The sequence below is a fragment of the Eumetopias jubatus genome, unplaced genomic scaffold (genome assembly GCF_037043125.1).
Source record: "Eumetopias jubatus isolate StellerSeaLion01/CBP00866 unplaced genomic scaffold, mEumJub1_p1.0 scaffold_2, whole genome shotgun sequence".
In the NCBI taxonomy this organism is placed as follows: Eukaryota; Metazoa; Chordata; class Mammalia; order Carnivora; family Otariidae; genus Eumetopias; species Eumetopias jubatus.
The window spans coordinates 14,240,554-14,260,263 of NW_028274808.1; the positions used below are offsets into that span (position 1 = coordinate 14,240,554).

A 19,710-nucleotide genomic window follows, 5' to 3' on the forward strand; every position below is an offset into this window, starting at 1 on the left:
TAACCAACAACATTTACAGGGTTCTTCGCAAAGAATTTTTTTTTTTCCCCAATTAGGGTGAAAACTAGATCATTATGTGACCATTTCATTGTGAGTGTAACTTCCCTTTTTGACAGCTCCATTAGCTCTACCCGGTTCTAAATCTTCGTATTTCTGACTTGCCTTGAAATCAGAAAGCGTTTTCATTACGCTAGTCTTTGTGAGCAACAAGCATGAATGAAGGCATGGCAGATATCATAGCCTCTCCGGGGAACTTACCTGCCTTACAACTCAGGGCCAGGGCAAAATGTTTACCGCTTCGACCTGATGATTTAGCTTTGATTCCTAATTAAGTGTGGCACAGTTTTGAATCTGAAGAGTGTTTCTGAGGTCACTTTTTGTTTTTGTGTGCACCGTAATGTTTTCCCGGTAACTTGGATTTGACGATCTCCGTTGTTTGAAAGTTAATTAGTATTCTTTGTTTAGAATACCTTCTCATTTGCCTAAGTGTGTCATTGCATCCGCCTTTGTCACTTGATTTCGGTGAATATTTTTTAAGCCTGATGATAGTTTTAAGGTGTGCTACCTCTAATTGCATTGACTTGCAGAAAGCCGGTTATTAAACGTGATAATGTAAATTGCACTTTTATTCTGTTCTCATGCTCTGTTTTTATAATATGCATAAGGTTGAAATATTAGAATTACCCAGTATTTTAACATGATAGGTAAGAAGTAAGAAACTGTAAGGGAAGCAGAAATTATTTTGTTCTAAATGTAATATATGAAATTTACCCTAGTTTGATGTCCTCACTACAATATAAAACATGGCAGTGTATAATGAAGGTAAGAAGTTAAAGAGTTAACAGTTCTTTATAAACCAGAAGGCCATTAACTTTTAATAATGCCATCTCAAATATTTGTCTGTAAATTGTGGTGATAATCAAAGATGAGCCTATGGGATTGTGCTTTGTAGTACTGTTTGATTTGATAACTCTGGTAATCCCTTAAGCACGTTAGGAAAAATATTTTATGCTTACATTAGCAACTATCGTGAGTTTGTAAAATAACCTGCCAACCCCAAGATGTATTATAAGGACAAGAAGAAAAGCAATTATATCTCAGATTTTGTGGGGGCTTTTTTGAATGATTACTTTTAGAAAATTTTTTTCAGCCTAATACATTTTTGTTTCTAGCTGTGAGAAAGAGATGAACTGGCTTCAGAAAATTAAAAAATGAGACAGAATGCTGTCTACATACTAAAAAATGTTGAACTCTTTATGAAACAAAAATAACTCTCCAAGTTATCTTTTTATCTGCGTTTCCCATTTAAAATGCTGTGCAGTTTCCCTGTAATAAAGCAATGCTTTCTCTGTCACTGCTGGGTTGTGGTCTCTACCACGGCCCTCACTAGACAGCACTCTGACCCCAGAATCAAAATAAAGCAAGCATTTCTTCATTTAAAATTGAATTTCTAAAAAGTTGAAATAAAATCAAATCGAATTTCTACAGTACAACTTTTTTTAATGGCGGTAAAATTGATATATAACAATATGTAAGTTTCAGGGGTTCAGCATTCGAATTCAACATCTGTCTGCCCTACAAAGTGGTCACCACTAAAAGCCTAGTTATCCTTCACCACCATAGAGTTGGTCTCCTTCACCCATTTCACTCATCCACCTCTTTCCCACCTGTAACCACTGATCTGTTCTCTATATCTACAGGTTTTTTTCCTTGTTTGTTCTTTTGGTTTCTTTAGATTTCACATATAAGTGAAATCATACTGTATTTCTCTTTCTCCATCTGACTTACTTCACTTAGCGAAATACCTTCCATGTTGTCGCAAATGGCAAGAGTTCATTCTTTTTTTATGGCCGAGTAATATTCCATTCCGTTCCATTCCATTATACATACACACCACATGTTCCTGATTCATTCATCCGTTGATGGACGTTTGGGTTGTTTCTGTTTCTTGGCTACTGTAAATAATGCTGCAGTGAACATAGGGGTGCATATATCTTTTTGAATCAGCATTTTCATATTCTTCAGATAAATACCAAGAAGTTAAATTGCCGGATCACGTTGTAGTTCTATTCTTGATTTTTTGAGGAACCTTCATACTGTTTCCACAGTGTCTGTACCAATTTACATTGCCACCAACAGTGTATCAGAATTCCTTTTTCTCTACATCCTTGCTAACACTTGAGTATGTATTCTTTGGAAAAATGTTTATTCCCTCTGTCCCATTTTTTAAACAGGTTGTTTTGTTCTTGTTGGGTGGTATGAATTTTGTGTATATTTTGGAAATCAATGCCTTGTCGGATACATGATTTACAAAAATCTCCCATTCGGTAGGCTGTCTTTTGACTTTGATGATGGTCTCTTTCACTGTGGAGAGGCTTTTTAGTTTGATATAATCCCATTTATTTATTTTTGCTTTTGTTTCCCTTGCCTTTGGGGTCGGATCCACAAACTACTGCTAAGACCGATGTTGAATGTTTTCCTTTAGGAATTCTGTGATTTACAAGTCTTTAATCCATGTGAATTAATTTTTGTGTATGGTGTCAGATAGTGGTCCACTTTAATTCTTTTGCATGTGGCTGTCCAGTTTTTTCAACACCATTATTGAAGAGGCTGTCCTATCTCCATTGTATTAGCTTGGAGATAGGACATTGTATTAGCTTGGAGCTAAGATCCATTCTTAGCTCCTCTGTCATAAATTAATTGTCGATATAAGTGTGGGTTTAATTCAGTTGCATTCCACTGATCTGTTTTTATACCAATACCATACTGTTTTGACTCATGGTATAATTTGAAATCAGGGAGCATAATGCCTCCAGTTCTGTTCTTCTCTCTCAAGATTGCTTTCCTAAGATCTTATTCAGGATCTTTTATGGTTCCATAAAAATTTTAGAATTATTTGTTCTAGTTATGTAAGAAATGCCATTAGAATTTTGATGGCAATTGCTTTGAATCTGTAGATTGCTTTGGGTATGATGGACATTTTAACGATACGAATTCTTCCAATCATGAGCACAGAATATCTTTTCATTTATTTATGTCTTCAGTTTCTTTCATCAGTGTTTTATAGTTTTCAGTGTACAGGTCTCTCACCTCCTTTGTTAAATTTATTCCTAGGTATTTTATTCTTTTTTGGTGCAGTTGTAAATAGAATTTTTTTTAAATTTCTCTTCCTAGTAATACATTATTAGTTATATAAATGCTACAGATTCCTATATGTTGATTTTGAATCCTGCTACTTTACTGAATTTACTTATTGTAACATTTTGTTTTTGGTGGAGTCTTAAAGATTTTCCATATATAGTATCATGTCATTTGCAAATAATGACAGTTTTACTAATTCCTTTCCAATTTGGATACCCTTTTATTTCTTTTTCTTGCCTAATTGTAGTGATTAGGAATTCCAAAGCTATGTTGAATAAAAAGATGAGAGTGGGCATCCTTGCCTTGTTCCTGATCTTAGAGGGAGAGCTTTCTGGTTTTTACCATTAAGTATGATGTTGAGTAGTAGGAATAACTTTGGGTTTGTCATATGTGGCCTTTATTATATTGAAGTATAGTCCCTCTGTACCCAGTTGGTTGAGTTTTTATCATAAATGGACGTTGAATTTCATCAGTACTTTTTCTGTGTCTATTGAGGTGATCATATGATTTTTATTATTTGTTTTGTTCATGTGCTATATCATATTGCTTGATTTACAGATATAATGTTGAACCAACCTGCATTCCTAGAATCAATTCCACTTGATCATGGCACACTATCCTTTAATGTATTATTGAATGAAGTTTGCTAGTATTTTGTTGAGAATTTTTATCTCTGTTTGTCAGTGATATTGGCCTGTAATTTTGTTTTTTTGTGGCGTCTTTATCTGGTTTTGATATCAGGGTGATTCTGGCCTCATAAAATAAATTTGGAAGTGTTCCCTCTTCTTCAATATTTTGGAAGAGTTTAGAAGGATAGGTATTAAACCTTCCTCGAATGTTTGGTGAAATTTACTGGACCTTTTTTTTGTTGGGAGGTTTTTGATTCCTAATTAAATCTCTTCGCTAGTGATCAGTCTGTTCAGATTTTCTATTTCTTCAAGACTGAGTGTCGAAAGATTGTTTTTAGAAATGTATTCCTTTCTTCTAGGTTGCCCAATTTGTTGCTGTCTAATTATTTGTAGTAGTCTCAGATGATCACTTCTATTTCTGTGGTGTCAGTTGTAACTTCTCCTTCATTTCTGAGTTTATTAGAACTAGCTCTCTCTTTTTTTCTTGGTTGGTCTAAAGATTTGTCAATTTTGTTTATCTTTTCGAAGAACCAGGTCTTAGTTTCATTGGTCTTTGTTATGTCCTTTTTTCTGTTGACTGAGGGCTTTGTTTGTTCTTTTCCTAGCTCTTTTATGTGTAAAGTTAGATTGAGATTTTTCTTGTTTTTTGGAGGTAAGCCTGTATTATCATGATCCCTCTTAGAACCGCTTTTGCTGCATCCCCAGATTTTGACATGTTGTATATCTGTTTTCATTTGTCCCTGGGTATTTGTTCATTTCTTATTTGATTTCTTCATTTACCCATTGGTTGTTCAGTAATGTATTGTTCGATTTTTACGTTTTTGTGATTTTTTCCAGTTTTCTTCTTATAATTGATTTCTAGTGTCATGCCTTGTGGTTAGAGAAGAAGGTTGATAGGATTTCAGTCATCTTGAATTTATTGAGCCTTGGTTTGTGGCCTAACATGTGATCTATCCTGGAGAATGTTCCATATGCACTGAGAACAATGTGCATTCTGCAGTTTGGGGATGGAACGTTCTGTATGTATCTGTGAAGTATATCTGGTCTAATGTGTTGTTTAAGGCCAGTGTTTCCTTAGTCTGCAGTACTGTATTAGAGCTAACATTTCATCTTCATTTTCTTCTTGACAACATGTCTACATCAAAACTGACAAAAATAATTATCCTTGTATAAATGAGTGTGGAAAGCTTTGGAGTCATTTTCTCTGACCATTGTGAGAGCTCTTAATTTCTGAGAACTTTCTTTTCTTGCTTATGAAATAGGAATAAATACCGACAGCTTATGGTGGCTGTGAGATTAAATAAAATAGTGTATGTTGAGCACCTAGCCTAAAGAATTTAATAAACTTTAATGAGTATAAAATTTCCTCTGTAGATTTCTCCCTCCCATTGTGCCCCCCACTTTTGCATTTCAGGTCTATAGAGTTACATTAAGCCTAGATTTTTAGAAACTCCCTTTTAGATTTATATTAACTTTTTTCTGAAATTACTGGGTAGAGCAATTTAGTTATGGCTAGCAAAAGAAAATACAGTAGAGAAAAATATGTAGTTCCTTTGTTTTTCTCTTTCTTTTTTTTATAGTGAAGAGCATTATCTTTGAGGCACACAGTGTTTTTGAGTATCAGGGGTTAAAGGAATTGTTATAGACTGGATATGGATGTGTTGGAATGCTTTAGAAAATCGATTCTCACTAATGGAGAGAATGTTTTTAAAGTGAACTATTGCCATTCTTTCAGTGAGCCACATACAGCAGAAAAAATTCAAGTAAACACTGAAGGAGAGGCAAGCTCTTCCTTATAGAATTAATGAGAATTGCAGTGATCTGCCACGGGGAATTCGAATTGGAAAAACCTTTTCCGTGTGCATTATTCCCTAATGTCTAGAACCAGAGAAGTAGACTCTAATTTTAAATGTGCAATTATCCAAACAAGATGAATGGGCAGGGCAACGCTGGGTAGGACTGTCGGTCTTCATGTTAATATTTTTATTCTCCTCTGTGATAGACATATAGTTGGCAAAACCCCCATGTCTGCGGGATCCCTGAAGACCACAGCTAACTCAGGAGAGACGTAGCCAGCTTTATCTTACATCAACGATGGAGATATAGACCAGGAGAGACACATCCCAGAATAAACCCCTTGCTGTTGTCCGTTATCATGTCTTCGGTCAGTGGTTTTATCTTGGGGAGATTGTTTTGTTTTGTTTTTGAAGGAATACTTAATAACAAGTTAGATCACATATGCCGATCTAACATGTATTTTTTAGATCACGGAAGCTAAAGCCAAGCATCCTGTTCCTTGGTAAAAATGGCCTGCTTAATGTATGTACACTGCAGTGCAATTTTTAAAATGCTGTAATTATAATTCCAGAACTTAAGAATGCAAATAGATGTCAGAGTTTTCGCCTTTATATGGGAAATTACCTTGAAAAAGCATTTGAAGCTTGGACAAAAATTCCATAGCTCTATTCTTAAGAGCACTGTGTAGAGTCTTCATGATTCAGATGATACAGGGGAAGCTTCAGTTCGACCTTCTAGAGAAGGCATGGCGACTTGCACGATCTCATCAACCGGGAGAATGCTGGCGGCCATCACAGTACAGGAGTGAAGGAGCTGTTTCTTCACACATTAGTTACGCCATTTGCCAACGTCTGCTGCTGCCATTGGCTCAGCTCTGTTTAAGTGCACACCTCCAACAAGTTGACCTGATTCTGAATGTTCTGCTTTCGCTTTAATTTTAATTCATGCTTCTGGAAAGTCAAAACCAGAACTCTGAGCAAGAACCATGGGAATAATGAACAACGCATTCGCAAATGCTTGAACTCCCAAGTTGCCCGTTACTGGCCTTATAATCGGGGCTTCTCCCATTGCCAGCTCCACTGCCCTGGGACCTGGAACCACCCAGACATCAGCCATAGCATTTTTAACAGCCCTCAAGTCATCTCTTATTGCATCCTTGACTTGAGTGAGGATGTGCTTATTTGGTCCTTTGACCAGTAACGTGACAGAGCGAGGATTGTTAGATTTCTCACTAAAGGTGAACTTCTCTTCTCCAGATGTATACTCAGAGCCAAGACCTGCATGTCCCAAACAATCAGGATTTAGGTCATCAAAAGAATTTAGGGCTACCCCACCACGAGCAAGAGTCAGCCTTTCTATATTTCTCTTTTCAGCTCTGCACAGGACTGTTAACACTTTTTTTTTTTTTCTTCTGCAAGAGCATCTAAGGAAAAGGGTCAGTTCCCTTTTGATTAAATAACAACAGATCTTTTCTCTGAATCACCACAGACTTTCTTTTTCAGTTCTATCATGTTTTTAATTGTTATCTTCAATGAATTTTCTTTCAGCTTTTACTAGATTCTCTCTCTTCTGAATTCTTATTTTAAAAAAAGCCAGAATTGACTTCTTTTTTTTTTTTTTCATATTCCTAGAACACATCGCACGTATGAAGACGTATGAATCTGCTACTGTTTTTTTCACATCGGGATACCATGCCCTTTGGTCCAAAACAAGACCTCTGATTAAGCTTGTATTCATTTCAGATTTATGTTTCATGTCTATAACCTCAGCCGTGAAAGGGTCAGTAGGTTCATCTTGTTTTGTAACAGCCAAAATGGAGGCCACCACAGCCTCTCTTAGGACATATAGCATATAAAATGCTATAAAATTGTGGAATTTTTTTTAAACTGGAAAAGATACTAGAAATCATGCTCTATCCCCCTAATTTTATAGATAATGGTAACCAAGGCTGAAAGAATAGAATATGTTGAAGATAGAGCCAAGAGGATACACATGTTGGTTTATGTTCAAAGCAGTATATATATTTATCAAATACAAGAATTTCTTTTTTTCACTTGTATCCTCCTAATTTATATATAAGTAAGATTATATTATGACTCTGGGTCTTTAATAAATGAAAATGAATTATATATGATATGATTGAGTTTCAGAAATTTTAAGATTAATGTCAGGACACGAGTTTCTATTAAAAATAAATTAGTAATTATATATAAAAAATAAAATACATAATTTTGCAGCACAAACCCAGTCAGGATTCAATAGTTAATGTATATGTATATCCACATACTACATATTTTCCTTACTAGGCAGAAAATGCACATGCTTACAGATGAAGGGTTTTGTGAGCGATGTGTATTTGGCACGTATTTTGCATATATTTAGAAGAAGTGATTTAGTAAAATATTTGGGGTAAAAGCAAATATATTCAAGACTGTGCAAATGGGAATGCAACAGATTCAGGTAGAAGAATTTTTTATCGATAAGTGAATTCTAATAATACAGATTCCACCTCAGTTTTAAGAATCATCATGATTTTCAACAGAAGGGCCTATTTATTGTAAACTCTGAGCAGTCTTTCTGAAACCTGAAAAGGATTTGTGAAAACAGCCTGCAATAAAAATCACGCACGCTTCATAAAACACTACTTGATAGATATCACTTGCACCATTAGGAACTAAACGACAAAGGATGTAATTTCAGTTCTGGCATGCAATATTAATCGAAAGCCTTTAAAACATCTTGCTGATGGGAACTATGACAACGTGACATTGAAGAATTAGGAACTAAAGACATCTATCTTAATCAGATTTTCAAAGTAAATGCCATAAAACACAAAATTGTTTCATTCATTTCTCCATTTGCACATGTGTTGGTGGGAGAATCATTTTCTTCTGTGTTGCTTTAAATGCAAAGAGTACCAAGTCAGTACCTGATAGTATGAGTTCATTACCCAGGATGGAAGCACATTTTAGCCACCCTGCACACACATGGAATTATTTTGGCATTAATGTACATGCATTGCATCTTTTATGCTAGTGATACATTATCATCCTCAGCAAAACTCCAAAAGTTTTGCAGCAAAAACAGCAAAAACTCTAAATGATGTTAGAAGGTACTTCTAAAAATATTTAGGGGGGTGTCTGGGTGGCTCAGTTATTAGGCATCTGCCTTCGGCTTGGGTCATGATCCCAGGGTCCTGGGATCGAGTCCTGCATTGGGCTCCCTGTTCAGTGGAAAGCCTGCTTCTCCCTCTCCCACTCCCCCTGCTTACGTTCCTTCTCTCACTGTCTCTCTCTCTCAGATAAATAAATAAAATCTTTTAAAAAATATTTAGGTTATATTTGCATTTATAAGTTTAGAAATGAAAACGGAATGTTTTTAAAGACCTTGTAGAAAGAAATTAAGGCATTATCTTATGGACATACTCGCATATAAACACCTTCTTTGGTCAAAAAAATATATATATAAATATATATATTTTTACATATATATATGGTAAAAATATTTTTATTGCTTTATTTGAATAAATGGGGAAGTCTGGAAAATAAAACCTTACATTAAAATAACACTTCACAGTTTATAAAAATACTTTAATATACATTTTCTCCTTTAATCCTCGGTATAGGAGTAATTGTTAACCCCATTGAACAAATGAGGAATCAGAGAATTTAGAATAGGAAATTGATTCGCTCAAGTTACATAGTTACTAAATTTTAGACAGGGAACTTCAACCCAGGTGTTACAGACTGAATGTTTGTTTCTCCCCAGATTCCTATGTTGAAGCTGTAAGCCCCGCCCCATGTGACTGTGTTTGGTGATGAGAAGTCTAAAGAAGTACTTAAGGTTAGATGAGATAGTAAGGGGGAGGCCTTGATTCAGTAGGATTGGTGTTCTTATAAGAAGAAAGACCAGAAATAGGTGAGACCATATGATAATTGACTTTCTCTGCTTGAGTTATTTCACTTAGCAAAATCTCCAGTCCCGTCCACGTTGATGTAAAAGTTGGGTATTCATCCTTTCTGATGGAACATAAGGAATATCATGGAGGACATTAGGAGAAGGAAGGGAAAAATGAAGGGGGGTAATCAGAGGGGGAAACGAACCATGAGAGACTCTGGACTCCGAGAAACAAACTGAGGGTTCTAGAGGGGAGGGGGTGGGGGATGGGCTAGCCTGGTGATGGGTATTAAGGAGGGCACGTATTGAATGGAGCACTGGGTGTTTTACGAAAACAAGGAGTCATGGAACACTACATCAAAAACTAATGATGTACTGTATGGTGACTAACATAATAAAATAAAATTTAAAAAAAAAAAAAGGAAGAAGAAGACGACCAGAGAGCTATCTTGCTCTGCCCGGTGAGGACACAGGGGGAAGGCAGCTGTCTGCAAGCCAGGAAGAGAACCCTCACTAGAAACGGACTCTGCTGGACCTTGATCTTGAATTCCCAGCCTCCAAAGCTATGGGAAAATAAGTTTCTCTTGTTTTAAGTGTCCCAATCTGTAGTATTTTGTTATGGCAGCCTGAGTGGACTACTGTCCAAGCTCGTTTTTACTCTTCTCCACTGTAAATCCATTTATCTCTTCAATGGAAAATTCTAATAAACTGGCCTGAAAATGTTTGTGGACTCATGAAAGGAAAGATCAGAAGATCTGTGAAAGAATATCTTAGTCACCTGCTTTCTTTTGAACCTCTATTGTGAGAGGAAGGTTTCTAGTGGCAATTAGCATCCTATAGAAAGTCCTAGCCTTCCAGCTTCAACAAGTCATGCTTACTACTATTTTAAAAGACACAACAAAGCCTCAGGAACTCCAGATCGTTAATCTCCTAAACAATAGTACCTCACATTTCTATAGTCCTTTGCAGTTTTCGCTGTACTGTCCTTTCTGATAGTGCTAAGTCATTATAGCAGCAGAAAAATATATGTTGGGAAGAGGCTTTTAGTGTTGCATACACACAAAAATTATCCCAAAATTATTGACAGGGAAGGGCATTCACCAAATATCAAGTGTCAGCTTAAACGAAGATGTGGTCCCTTTTAATCAAAGAGCATCATTGCAGGGTTTCCACTTAACAGATCAGCCTCATTGCATAGGCCAAGAACGGGAAGGATACTGTGGGTTCTGTTGAAGTTTTTTTGCGTCTACATAATAGTTAATGTTTGCGGTAACACACTTCTCTGCCTGGAGGCCATCGTGTGATTGGAAGGAAACTTAAAAGATTTTATTCTGTTTCAGTGTAAGACATTTATAGATAATGTCTCAATAAATATAGTTAATATCTCAATAAATTGCAGATAACAAATAGGAGATCAAATAATATGCTAGGGGAAAAGTCAATGGCAAAGGTAGTATTTGGGGGGAAACAAGATCATCAGTGTTGTTGGATACTCTCTGAGTGTTTTCTGATCGCTTATTTTTCCTATAGTTGCTGAAATATCCAAAAAAGAAAAATCAGAAAAAGGTTTCAAGTAAACTGAATCTCTTTTTCCTAAAATTGATTAACTGTAATTTTTAAAATGCATTATAACTGTCATCATAACTTTTAAGAGACTGGTTGGTTTTCTTTTAAGTTTGAAAGTTTCATGCTGGATTTTTTTTTCCAGTTGTTTCCATAAGCAATTTTATATTGAAATCTGAAGTCAGGGGCGCCTGGGTGGCTCAGTAGGTTAAACGACTGCCTTTGGCCAGGTCACGATCCCAGGGTCCTGGGATCAAGCCCCGCATGAGGCTCTCCGCTCAGCAGTGAGTCTGCTTCTCCCTCTCCCTCTGTGATCTCTCTTGCTTTCACTCTCTCTCAGATAAATAAATAAAATCTTAAAAAAAAAATCTGAAGTCAATTTAAGTATGATACAAAATGATTTTGACTATACATACCTTATGACGTTACTAGTCACAACATGTGTAATACAGAATGGTTTATTTTAAAAATAAACATTATTTTTAATATTTATAACAAGATCATATGCTAGGCTATCTGTGCCATGAATTAATATGGTCAAGTTCTCATAATACTTCAGCTGAAATAAGGTAATTTTTTACTGTATGTCCCTTAAATGTTTTATATGTATGACTTGAGACAATATGGGGCTTTTAATTACCTTAAAATTTGAATATTCATAACATAATTTAATATTTTACAGGAAAATATTATATAGTGCCTAAAAGAATTTAGGAGCTAAAAAACTTCAGAATTCATTGCCTGAGCCCACCCTGTCCCCAAACACCCTTTTTTTTTACAGAGGAGAAAAACTGAGCCCCAGAAGTTAGTTGATTTATATGAGGTTATGTGTAGTTAAAACCAGCACTAGGAGCGCCTGGGTGGCTCAGTCCGTTAAGCGTCTGCCTTCAGCTCAGCTCATAATCCCGGGGTCCTGGGATCGAGCCCCGCATTGGGCTCCCTGCTCAGCAGAGAGTCTCCTTCTCCCTCTCCCTCTGCCTGCCACTCCCCCTGCTTGTGCTCTCTCTATCTCTCTGTCAAATAAATAAATAAAAATAAAATCTTAAAAAAAATAAAAATAAAAAAATGAAATAAAACCAGCACTAAATACTTTGTCTTCTCTTTCCTCTTATAGTACTTTCTTCTGTACAAGACATCTTTGTGACAAAGAATATATTATCTGAAAAGCATAGCAAATTTGCATTATTTGGAATATTGGAGTTGCTTTTCTTACTCTTTAAAGCCATTTGTTATATTGTACTAACTTTTAGTTGCCTTCTAGCCTGTCCTTATCCATATCACAGATATCTGCTTTATTTATATCATATCATGTACTCCATCTAAAGTCAATAAATTTAATTGCACTAAAATCAAATGCTCATTAGGCAATGAGAGAGGAGAGAAGTATTTATTGATTTTATGTCAACGATTCTTTATTGTCAAGATTGGGATAGTTTCTTCCCTTTTTGCTTACTCTCTTAGGTAAAGTATTTTAAAATGGGTGGAAGAATATATCGAAACATATACTGAGACATTTTCGAAGGTATTTTTATCCAGTTCTCTATGCATGTATAATAAGTAAGTTTTATGTATGTTTCTATGAGAAATGATTATGCAAAACTAAGAATTCCATAGAGGATAAATCTGTGGCATTACTGGGGTTAAGTAGAGTAAAAGATGAACTGTTCTACAAGCACAAGGTAGCCATTTACATTTGTTTCCATCCACTGAAATAAGTTAGGGTGCTTGACATTTGAGGTTAGCTGCATGCTTTTGAACAGCAACCACAGAAGTCAGAATATCTTCAAAGAGAAGTTACAGCCATTTAAGAGAAGTTACCTTTTATAAAATATATCCCCCCAAAAAGCTGTCATCCAATAACAAAAAAGACAATAGTAGAGATAATTTATATGAAACAAGAAAGAGATGAGTAAGTCCATGTCCTGTATAATTTGGCAGCCATAAACATGGTATTAGGAAGTTTGGAAAAAGCTGTTTAACTCTAAAGAAAGCTCTGTTCTTGCCTTCTGCAACTCTCTCTGGATATATATTGAGCTCCTTTATCCTATCTTCTTTCGTCTTAGACCTACTGTTTCATATTTAAGCACTCTTCATCTTTCTGATGCCATCATCTGAGTGATTTCCTCAGATCTCTTTTCCAATTCCCTGATACTCTCTATAGTTGTGTCTAATATCCTGTTTAAACCATCCAGTAAGTTTCTGATTTCAGTGGCTTCATTTTTCCTATTTATACACATTCCACTTTTTTTAACTTCCTTTTTCTCATACAGTCTTATTCATATGGTTTTAATTTCTTTTAAGTCTTTAATCATTGTAAACATACTTAAGTTTTATCTGATGGCTATATTATCTGAAGTTTTGGGGGAGATCAGTTCTGGTGTCTGTTTTGTCTATAGATTTTGGCTCAAGGTGGATTGTTTCCTCTTATATTTTGTAACTTTAGACTGTAAATTTATCGAAAGCTGTGTTTTATTTATGGAAATACTTTGTGACTTCAGTTGAGAGCATATTCTTCTAAGGAAGTTTCACTTTTGTTTCTGCCAGGTGCCCCAGGGAGGAGCATTGCACTTTTAATATTAATTTATTGGCTTGGGGTTCCAGAACTACATTGAGAGTATAAGCTTCAACCTCACATGACAACCCCAGGGAAGCCCAAGCCAGTGGTTAAAATTTTCAGGAGTTGGTTTCTTCCCCATTCAGGGCTTAAGAAACACAACAGCAAGAATCCTTATTGTTCCATTTGCAATGAGATTTTTAAGTCTACTCTTAAACTGAGGGTATAGCACTTCAGAGGGCCCAAGCCTCATATATGTAGGGGTCTCAGTAACAATTGATGTATTATCTCTTGTTTCTTCGTTGGACATTAGAAAGTTTACAGAGACAGGCAGATCTCCTCAGATCGCCTAATCTGAACAATTTTTCTCTCCTCTTGGTTTCCGGCCTATTCTTTCTTTCCAATTCAGTCATATTAACCTAAAGTATAAGTTGAGCTGGTAGGCTGAGACTGTTGGCTGTTTTGTTTGCTGTTACATCCTCAGTGCCTGGAACAGAGCCTGGTAACTGTTAGACACTCAACACGTATACTAAATGAATCAGTCCAAAAGGTATTTATTATATTTTACCCAGAACTTCCAGCATTTTACGGCAAGGGAGTTGATGGGTCATCCAGATGGCCACATGGTTTGAAATAGAAAGTACAGTGAACTCTCAAAGGAAAAGAATGCAAAAGTTTAAAGTTTTCACATCTTTCTTCTAATCCTCATTTCAGGGTATGACCCTAAGGAAACTAAACCAAATGCTCCCTAACTCAGTTAAGTACAGTAAATCGGTTCATCTGTGCTCACTGAAATTATACCCTTTGGTCAGTACAAGTTTTTCTTTTGTATCTTCTCATTTATCTCTCAGGTTTTCATACTCAAATGTTTTTATATAAATTATCTTGCAGTCAGTTGTCTGGTCATGAAGGTGGGTGATGAGAACAATATTGTTTATTTATATAGTATTTTATGGTTTTTAAAGCACATTTAGAATTTTCATTTGATTTGCGTGCAGCTGTGTGAAATGTTTAAGTGACAGATCATTTGTGGTGGGAATTTTTACATGGTGCCATATTTTAACCAAAGGCTTATAGAGGTGCATCAGTGAACAGTTGACTTTCAAAGACTTGTCTTCTGTGAGAATCACTAGATAAAATAACAAACCAGAAGGACAAGTTTATGTGAAAGTCATTTTCTGAATAAGGTGAGGCCTTTCTTTTCCAATTTCCCCTTTACCATTTTAGGTGGTTATCTTATTAGTACAGCGTTGTGGGGGGAAAGAAGAGTAGGAGTCACCCTCAATATCTAAGTATTTGTGCTCTGATAGGAGCTCCACTGACGTGTGGTCTGACTAAAAGGACCTAGCTCCTTAACTCAGATTTTCCCCATTTATAAGGAAAAGTCTTGCTACTTAACTTTTTTTCCTCGTAGGGAAATAATGACAGCTAAATATCTGTAAAGTATATATGAGATTTTCTGGGCAAAGGAAAAAATTATGTATAATTTATGATTTTCAGTGTCTTAAAACTTTTTGAATTTATATTACACCCTTCCTAGTAGCTCCTGGAATGTAGCCAGATGAAAGAGGTGTTGTTGGGCGCCTGGGTGGCTCAGTTGGTTAAGCGACTGCCTTCGGCTCAGGTCATGATCCTGGAGTCCCGGGATTGAGTCCCGCATCGGGCTCCCTGCCGAGCAGTCTGCTTCTCCCTCTGACCCTCTTCCCTCTCGTGCTCTCTATCTCTCATTCTCTCTCTCTCAAGTAAATAAAATCTTTAAAAAAAAAAAAAGAAAGAGGTGTTGTTACATAAATTTACCTTTGGAATTAATTTCCATCAGGCCACAGAGTTAGTTGATAATGGAACACAAGATTAAGCTAAATCCAAGAATTAGATTGGGATTTTAAAACTCAAGAGCTAACTATGATTTGGTCCTTGTACATTTGGAACATCTACTCTAAGCTCTGATCACTACAGTTAAAACTCATATGGTAATAAAATGTGCAACAAAAAGTTGTTTTCTTTTGGTGACGTGTTTAAAGGAAGAGGTCAGCTTTGAAGAAGATTCAGGTTTCATTTGTAACAGGTAGGAGAAGATTAAAGATACAGCCAGGAAGTGAAGTGAGAAGGAACACATGTTACGGTATAGAACCAAGGGCTTTAGCCCCATCTTTGCTTATCACCAATAAATGGGTTGGCCCCTTCTGAATGTTTGTCTAGTTCAACATGTTCTATGTATCCTAACATTAAACTGTTAGAGGACCAGAACCGGAATCTATTCCTTTATTCAACTTGCTGCTGGTGATGTCCAAGGGGACACAAGCCCTAGGCAAATGACTGCCTAGAAGGTGTTTTCTCTAACAGCACTTCTCTGGGATTCAGTAAAATTAAAAACGTTTTTGTCCTTTTGTATTTCTTTCTCTCTCTCTCTCTCCCCCTCCCTTCCTCTCCTTCCCCTCCACCCCCATTTGTCTTTTGTTACCAGATTGCAAACAATTGTTTTACTACAACACAGCTGTCAGCTCCTCGCTCCTATCCCCCTTGTGAAGTAAGGTATTTCTTCTGTAGGGACCTTTGCTGCCCCATAACTGAGATCCAGGGAAGGAGAAAGACAGACTCATGAAGGAAGTGTGTGGGACAGAGCAGTTGGGGTGACTGTGGGGATACCTGCTCAGTCCCCCCCTCACCTCTCACCTACACTTACTTTCAGCCCCTCCCACGTGAACAGGCACGTGCGCACACACGCACACCCTGCTCAGTGGGGACCTGCTTCTCTCTCTCCCTCTGCCCCTCCCCATCACTCATACTCTCTCTCTCTCTCTCTGTCTCAAATAAATAAAATCTTTTTAAAATTTTTTAAAAATAAAAATTATCTGCTCTAAATTATGTTTACCAAATAAAAACAAGCAGCTGCTAAGGTGTCATGAAGTTATATGTGCAATAAGAACTTGAAAAAAATCAGGCACGTAAAATTTTTAAAAAGGAAGAAAAAGAAAAAAGTCAGGCAAAAAGAAGGAGTATAGTGAGTAAAGGCTTTCGTTGGGTATAAGACATGATTTATAGTAAGCATAATGCAAAGAATTTTATTTAAAAAAAAAGCAGGGAAGACTATTTTGAGAAAATAACCTACACCTTTTCTAAAATACCTAATCTGGAACATTTCTAATCATAAGCTTTAAAATACAAGGAAGACATAACTGTGTTTGGTTAAGCTATACTATATATAGATACATATATATATATTTATATAGTTTCATATCTTATAGGTTTATATTTTATATAGTCACGTTTATGTAATCTTTTCATTATTTTCACACCTTCAAAGGCAGATTTTGAATATTGGAACATCTGCTGTGGTTCCAAAGAAATATTCCTAAAACCTGATGTCTGGGGGAAATAACGTGGCGCCCCGCCTCTATGGAATGAGCCCCAAGGGTGCCATTATTGCCTAATTGTTACCAATCAGATAGCACATTTCTAGGAGTCTTTGAAGTACAAAGCTGATGAAGATATTGAAAAGTCCAAAGAAATTTAAGTTAGAGTCCCGGCCTTTCGGGATCTAAGAATTGAGCTAATAAGGAAGTAAGACAGGTTGCAAATTACCTTACAATTAAAGGTGCTTGGGCAGGCTCTGCTCTTTACCACCTCAACATTCTCGTCATTGAATTCTGCACAAGTATTCATTAACCAAATATGGATTGAGTGAATAAATATTTGCTGACCACACATCTATCCCCATGTGCTTCTTAGGGGTTCCAAGGTGAATTCGATGTGAATCCTGCCCATGTAGAGTCTAACAAGAGACATGAGACCTATAAAGTTAATTGTAATTGGGGAGATGAAAAGAGCCATGAAAAAGGCATAGGTAAAATTCTCTAAGACTCACAGAAGAAATAACTGATTTCTACTTGAAGAAAACAGGAATGTCATCTTTCTTAGAGCTTGAAGTATGTAAGATTTGGCTATAGAAAGATGGAGGAAAATGTCTTTCCGGTTAGAAGCAAATACGCTTGTGTGGAAAGGTGTGACGTATACAGTGGATACTGACGAGAACAAGATAGATGAAGGGGCTTCCTGGGGGAAACACTTGCAAAAATATTTTGAGGGCTAACTGAAGAAATATGACATTTGCCTTTAGAGAGTGCATTTTACGTTTTATAGGTGCCAGGAAGTCATTTGGAGTTTCTAAGAAGGAAGATGACATGTTCAGAGCTATGTCTCAGGAACATTAAACCTGATAACTCTGTGAGGTCTAACCATCCCCTGTATAACTCAGAGTCGTTATATCCAAAACTTTCTCAGATCTACCGAAAGCCTGTATCAATGAATCAGCTTAAAAGCAAAGGCTACAATTTTATGTTTTGGTTGTTCTTATGTGGATCTGGTCACCAGTGTTAGATTCTAAGTGCTTGTCTCCAAATCCACACCCCTTTTCTGTTTCCTTGTGTCCATTTTTTTTTTTTTTTTTTTTTGGTAGGGGAGGGACCGAGGAAGCAGGAGAGAGAGAATCTTAAGCAGGCTCCACACCCAGCACAGGGCTGGTTGCAGGGCTCCATCTCACAGCCCTGAGATCAGGACGGGAGGGAAAATCAGGAGTCAGACAGTTAACCGACTGAGCCACCCAGGCGCCCCTCCTTGTGTCCATTTTGAACCCAGGTCCTGAAATTTTCCCTGGATACTCAATTTTTCGTCCTGTGAGGACTTAAAAGAGAATTTTCTATTTTCAGTACCACTAACGGTTAACCCTTTTCTCAAGCAAACGTTGTGATCTTTAAAACATCCCAAATCACGTAACTGATCATGTTTCCCTTTTTGTGTTGGCAACTAGATAAATAATTTAGAGCCAGATTTGTATCCTACTTAAAAAATGTACAGAACTGTGCAGCAGGCATTGTGTCCACTCGCTTTGGATCTGGCTTTACCTTATCTTTCCCACTTTATTTTCTTGTATTCTCTCTTTCTTCCTTTCTGTCTGTGTTTAATTTTCTTTTATCTTGTTATATTTTTTAAATTTGTGCTGTCTTGAATAAGTTGGGAGAGATACATACTTCCACTACTTCTTACATCCCGTAAGCCCAAGTCCCTAGAGGTAGCATGCACCTCCAAATGAATCCTCGGATTTTGCCTCTGTTTGTGGACTGCTGCAGAATTTACATTTCTGGCCGTCCACCTCCTCTCACTCAGGATCTGCATTTATTCCCTTCCCTAAAATTTTAGATTGAATCTAGCTTTCATTATCTGGATTTATTTTATAGGGAGACCTACTGATTATGTAGTCAGATCAAAAGAGGTCCCAGCAGACCCAACACATTGCGCTGAAATCACCTGGATAGACAGTTGAAAAGGGCATGGATCTTTGCATGATGTCTTGTTCATTGTAAGTTCTTGACAGGTACTTGCCAAATGAATGAGTGAACCTAGAGAAAGCCACCATAGTACTAATCATTTTTGAAACCTTAAAGGGAAGTTTCTTCTCACTGTTTAAGAATAAGAATCTTTTTTTAAAAGATACATTTATTGGGGCATCTGGGTGGCTCAGTCGTTGAGCGTCTGCCTTCGGCTCAGGTCATGATCCCAGGGTCCTGGGATCGAGCCCCGCATCGGGCTCCCTGCTCTGCAGGAGGCCGGCTTCTCCCTCTCCCACTCCCCCTGCTTGGGTTCCCTCTCTCTCTGTCTCTCTCTCTCTGTCAAATAAATAAAATCTTTAAAAAGAGAACCTCACACACATTAGCCACCAATGAGATTAGCTGTGTTCTTACTTAAAAAAAAAAAAAACACAAAAAACTGTATGGGTAGATTAGCCCTCTCGTTACCTCCAAGGGTACCTTCAATTTAACTGAGATGTAGATACTCTTTTAATTTTTCATGAGCACTAAAGCAATGGACCAAGCAAGATTTCTATTGTTTCTACTATAAGAATTCTCAAGAACAGAGACTGTGCAAGAAAGTAACTTTATTTCATATATTTAGGTTTGTCTCTGTCCCTCATTTCAAGAGTAAGAAATTATTAGTTAAGTGATATTATATGGATTGTTAGAGACCATTAGAAATACGCAGTAATTACCGGTATTATGTGCTATGGGAGGAGTTATTTTAATTATTGTACCCCGTAAAGAAACCTCTTTACAGATAATATATGTTCAAGCTATT

The 19,710-nt window shown here is 36.7% G+C and overlaps 1 protein-coding gene and 1 pseudogene across 11 annotated transcripts in view; one reads left to right on the top strand and one right to left on the bottom strand.

Moving 5' to 3' along the window:
- The window catches only part of TENM3 (teneurin transmembrane protein 3), a 447,649-nt gene that overhangs the window by 228,297 nt on the left and 199,642 nt on the right, over positions 1–19,710 (top strand). The window lies entirely within an intron of this gene.
- LOC114206067 (T-complex protein 1 subunit zeta pseudogene) lies at positions 6,261–7,418 on the bottom strand (annotated as a pseudogene).